The sequence below is a fragment of the Mytilus edulis genome, chromosome 13 (genome assembly GCF_963676685.1).
Source record: "Mytilus edulis chromosome 13, xbMytEdul2.2, whole genome shotgun sequence".
Lineage (NCBI taxonomy): Eukaryota > Metazoa > Mollusca > Bivalvia > Mytilida > Mytilidae > Mytilus > Mytilus edulis.
This window is the reverse complement of record NC_092356.1, coordinates 49,968,965-49,975,066: the sequence shown is the minus strand read 5'-3', so window position 1 is coordinate 49,975,066 and position 6,102 is coordinate 49,968,965.

Genomic DNA, 6,102 nt, shown 5'->3' with positions numbered 1-6,102 from the left:
ACAAAATGGGAGTAATGGACATTCAGAGCTTCTCCGTGTTATCCACTTGTGAAATATATAGACGAAATTTCTGTATTGAAATGAATATACATCTCACAAACAGGATTTTCAAATAACGATTTTGAGTAATCACCTTACAAACCAATATAAACGTATGGCAAGATATAACCATGAAGGAATTTAGTTTTTGTCAGACACAAGAACTCATCACTATCATAAACGTATACGTATATATGCATACAATTTCAAATATCAAGAACAAGCGGTCGATGTCGATAGTCCGTTTTCTAACTGTTCGAGTTAGACATGTCACTTGTTCATTCTTGAAAGCCTTCATATTCCCCGTCTAACGATGGGAACTGTTTCTGATTGTGTTGACTATAAATGCTTGTATGGTAATTCTGTCGTTTATCTGTACAAGCGGTTGCATTTCCTCTCCTTTCCCAACAAACAAACGAACGAAACGCTACTAGTCTGGAGCTCATCCTCAATGGCTCTTATACGTCAGGAAACTTACATGTATACTAATAATGATTGTTTCAAGAACAACGATGTATGGACGAACTCTTCTAAATTCGTCAATATCAGTTATGCAGGACTAAAATATAACTTTTATTACAACTACTGTATTACTTATTTGGATTAATGACGGCTATCATGTTCAACATTGCACAAATATTATCATAGAATAAAAAAAAAAATCCTCAAAAATCCTTAAAAAAATAATGCCTTACCTTAGATAATTGGTATTTTTTCACAAAAAGTTCGTGTAAATGATTGTCAAATTATTTAATTATGTAAGAATAAAATGTTAAAAAGAAACTAAAAATAAATCTTGTATGTTGTATTTTTTTGTCAATTAAAAACTTTAAAATTGCAATAGTTTTATTAGCATTTAAACACAGCCAGATTTGAATACAAGTTAAGAAATTCCGGTAAAGTCAATGATATCAAACAGATGTACAATGGTATATCAAATTGGGTAATATTGCATTTAGTTTTTATTAAAGATTAAAACTACTATTTTTTGGGTCCGTAGAAATACCGCAAAGGACCTCCTTAGTGCACTAAGAACAAAAATGTGCACTAAGGACCTGATGGAATGATACAACGGCCACAAAGGACATGGCATATAGAAATATACTTTGAAAAACTTCATAATTTCAAATTTCATAATCATAACTTTTGTAATTAGAAAGTTATTTAATGTTTTATCGACACGCGCCTCAATCAGTTGATTGTCACCTGTGTAATCGATAGAAATTCATGTTCACTCAACCTTGACCCGTTTATAATCCACTTATAAACTGATTAAACATGTATACGGTATTTGGTGTTCTGTGTTTGTTGTTACTGTCGTGTTTATTTTGTATTTCTGTCTGTTTTATTTTTCACTTCTATGTAATGGCGTATTTTCTACTTTTATTAATTGATTTTTCATTTTAATTTTTTTTTGCTTGTTTTTAAAGTTGATTTTTTGTTGATATCTAGTAAATTTATATACACGGATATTTAAAAAAAGTTAAAACATGTATATTTTTGTTAACAAAAACTACGATTTTTTATTTATTTATTTATTTATTTATTTATTTATTTATTTATTTATTTATTTATTTATTTATTTATTTATTTATTTATTTATTCATTTATTTAATGAATGAACGACAAGAAGTTGTTTCATTACATGAGAAGATGTGATATGGTTGCCATTCCAAGAGAAAGTTAGCCTTTTATAGCTGACTATGCGGTATGGGCTTTGCTCATTGTGGAAGGACATACGGTGACCTAATATATGAAAGAATAGTTTCTTTCAACACATAGTACCAAGTATTGTTTTGTTAAGATAAGATGAATAAAAACTTTTTGTGATTATCAAAATACGTTTTATAATTACATTTTTAATGTAGATATATTTTTCATTATTGTACGTTAGCGTACATCTGTCAACGCTTTTACACCCCAATACATGAATTTCATTTGAAACGTTTCATATTGCTCATGTAGGAGGATTTATATATAAAGTTGACTATATACGGTATGGGTATTTCTCATTGTTGAAAGCCGCATTGTTGCATGCCTATAATTGCTTACATGTACTTCGTTTTAACTTTGTGGTCTCATTTGCAATCATACATTTCCTTATTCTAAGAAAGTTAACAAAATGTAACTAATGAATTACAAACCTTATGAATTGGGCCGTTAGTTTTCTCAATTAAATTATTTCTTAAAGTATATATGACCTATTCATTTCTTACATGTACTTTATTTAATTTTTAGCGGATACGATTCTATTATAGTACTTTGTATTTGATGCTGAAAATATTTAAAAGCATATAAATATAAGCGAAGTAAAACAACCGTTATGTATATGAACATTATATGTATTTTATATATTATTTCAAATACAAGCAGACATACCATTTGTGACACCAATTTAATTTATTTCTAAATCTTAAAATCATATATCACCACAGTTGTCCAGTTCTCTAGTGTCTCTTATTATAATGACAGAACGGGCTGTGGAGTTATATGATTATCGGCGATATGAATTTCATATATAAATTTTGAAATATTCTAATTATCTTGTCAACTCTTGTCAACTCCATATTTCCATAAATTTACAATGAAAAACAAAATGTATCGAAAACATGACAGTTTTTTTATTACTTTTTTTAAGGCAATTTTGATGGAATTGACAAGTACTTTTATCAATAAATAAATAAGCTGAAGGCGAGTTCAAGATAATTGTCTTGAAGCAACAAAATCTTTCCAAGAAGGGTCCCTTATACTCAATTCTTGTAATACTCCTGTATGAGCGTTAAGATCCGTACAATGGGAAAGCCGTCAGCACCTGACCGTCGGGTGTTAACCCCGTCATGCCATGCCTACTTGCAAAGATACAAGCAAACCCGTCCTTCATTTAGTACTTGTATAATTGTACCCTGAAGAGTCGGTTTGATAGTACCCTTCCCGTGGATCTAGCATAACTCCGCTCAAGGCAGGGTATGGCGAATTGAGTTTATAAATATATAAAGCGTGTGTATGTTCTTGAAAAGATTTTGTTCGCCACCAGCTTATCAAAGTGCACAATCCGTGCAAAATTTTTACTTATAGTATTGTTAATAATGGTGTCACAATCGTCTGATTAAAAATGAATTGCTCCCGTAAATTTTGTTTTATTAAAATACATTTTGGAAGATAACGTTTTTTTGTATTCTTGAAATATACATTTTACACGTGCAATAGCTATTCAACTAATATTAATATAAAAAAGAAGATGTGGTATGATTGCCATATATTTTTTTACAGTATTTTTTAAATGCATTAGTGTTATATTTATAACATTAAATTTTCTAATCATACAAAATATTTTACCTTTGGTATTTAAATGCATTAGTATTATATTTATAGCATTAAATTTTATAATCATACAAAATACGCATATAGAGGAGAATAACAATTAATTCATAATCTTGCTGTACTATACAACGAATTTTATATATTGAACCAAAAGTTAACTTGAAAATGAACTTCAACAACATTGTGAATATATTGGTTTCTCAAATGTCTATTACATTGTAAAAGAAAATGGTCTTCATCTTCAAATGATCAAATAAAGATGAATTGTAAAAAAAGGCATTGACATCAGTAATAAAAGTATTTTTCATAGTACACAGTTATGATTATTCTCTTTTTGAAAAATAAAAAAAAAACGGTATGTTATTTCATAAAATAGTATTTACCTCTTGAAGTCTTTCTATTACACGTTTGTAATCGGGTTTTGAAGAACCCCACGGACGCCACATTTTTTATTCTCAGATATCTTTCAAGGTATAATAATAGATGTAAACTCTTGTGTTGTAAATAAGAAATGAAATCTCAGAAGCATTTTTTTTTCTCAATTTGTATCTCAAAATTGGCTTCTTTAAAAAAAAACCAAAAGAGGTTTATTTAACAATTTCCTTTAAAACAAAATAAAACAAAGGCAAAGTAAACACAAAATTCAATTTTTAATTTTTCTTTCATCATTTGAAATTATACCACGCCAGAGACACCGTTAGGTTTATTCAAAAACTACCATTAACTAATCAATTAGTAACGATCAAAAGATAATTGTTTATTCGATAAGGTTGATTGGACATGATGATTGGGAACTTGCAATACGCCGTTGGTCACGTGTCGAATGGCACGCGCTGATTAAAGATCATTGAAAAGTCATTTAACTTCAAAACTACAAAAGCTATTAATACCAAACTTTAAAATTATGAGTTATATACTTATATCTTCTTATATCCATGTTCTTTGTGGTCCTAGCGTATTGTTTTAGTGTCCTTAGTGCAAAAACTTTCTCCTTAGTGCACTAAGAAGTCCTTTGCGGTATTTCTACGCACCGCTATTTTTTACTTAATATTTGAATCTTTACGCCAATTGCCGATAAGAAAGTAATCAAAAATTGTTTCCTTTTATTTTTATACATTTTCGGAATTACGAATCTGAATTTAATTTTCAATTAATTTACACAATTTTTTATTGAATCTTTATTCTCGTCGTGTATTAAATCTTAGTGTATTAACATCGTGACATCATAATCTTTCTAATCCTTTCTGTTTATCCTTTCCAAATAACAACATTTATACCTGTGTACGCTTGAACTCACACCTGCGGCTAAATAGCTACAAGGTAAACGAATTGACCTCAAGCCGAGAAATATACAGTGACCTTTACAAAATAATATACACACTCTGCTCACACATTAGTTGCATTGAAATGATTATCAAAACAATAACGGTAAATAGAACTGAAATATTTTCAGTTCAATATCAGTAAAAATGTTCAATAAATATTATATGAATAAAATCTCAACAATAATTAATTAAATTTATTCAAAAACATTTACTAGAGATAATTTTAGGAGTTTAATTCAATCAATACAAAACGGTAAATGCATATTCATTTTCGTTCATTCTTATATTGTGGTTAATAACTACGACCATTCGTCAGCTGTGCGCTTTTAATTACGTATATTGTCGATAAGCTATAAGAGTTAAACAGATTTTATTTTTTCCCAGAATTCAATAAATCGGGCTAATACGTCACGACCCACTCGAGAATTCAACCAAAAAAGTTACAAATACTTGATTTTCTCCGTTATTAGAAGGAATATAAATTTAAAACTTTGCAAATGTGTTTTTTATGTTAAGATGAACATAATTAGATGATAAGTTAAAAATCGCGGAATTTCCCTTTAATCTAGTAAGCGCTATACTTGAGGAAGTAGAAATTTAAAAGATAGAAATTTATTCATAATCTCTTAACGAATGTTTTCAAAATCACGGGAAGGCAAGCATTAGTTGTTATCAAAGGTACTAGGATTTTAATTTAGTACGCCAGACGCGCGTTTCGTCTACATAAGACTTATCAGTGACGCTCATATCAAAATAGTTATAAAATCCAAACAAGTACAAAGTAAGAGAGCATTGAGGATCCAAAATTCCCCAAAAATTGTGCCAAATACGGCTAAGGTAATCTATGCCTGGGATAAGAAAATCCTTATTTTTTCGAAAAAATTGAAAGTTTTATTAACTGAAAATTTATAAAAATGACCACATAATTTATATTCATGTCAACACCGAAGTGCTGACTACTGGGCTGGTGATACCCTCGGGGACGAAACATCCACTGTAGACCATGGCATATGTAACAGAACCAAACACATCATTCGAAAGAACGTTTATAACGTTTATAATGACATTAATACTTATGTCATACACTTTTTGTGAGATTTGGTGTGATAAAAGTTAAGAATATACACGGCAAACGATGAAATTAAGAAAACACATATGCACTGGCCACATAGAAACACTGCGTCTTTAAACCATACAAAAATCACACCTATAATGTCAAGTCGGGTGTCAATTTCAAATGTATCAATCCCATTATATCATGTTAGATAAACTAATTCACCAGCTTTGTTCCTCGTTTACTTGAGCTTATGAATTCTGTCTAACATATCTTATGTAACATATCAAGGTTCTCACAATTTAGAATGAAATCTAATTCGACAAAGACGCACTCATTCTGCTATCCACCAAGAATATGTAC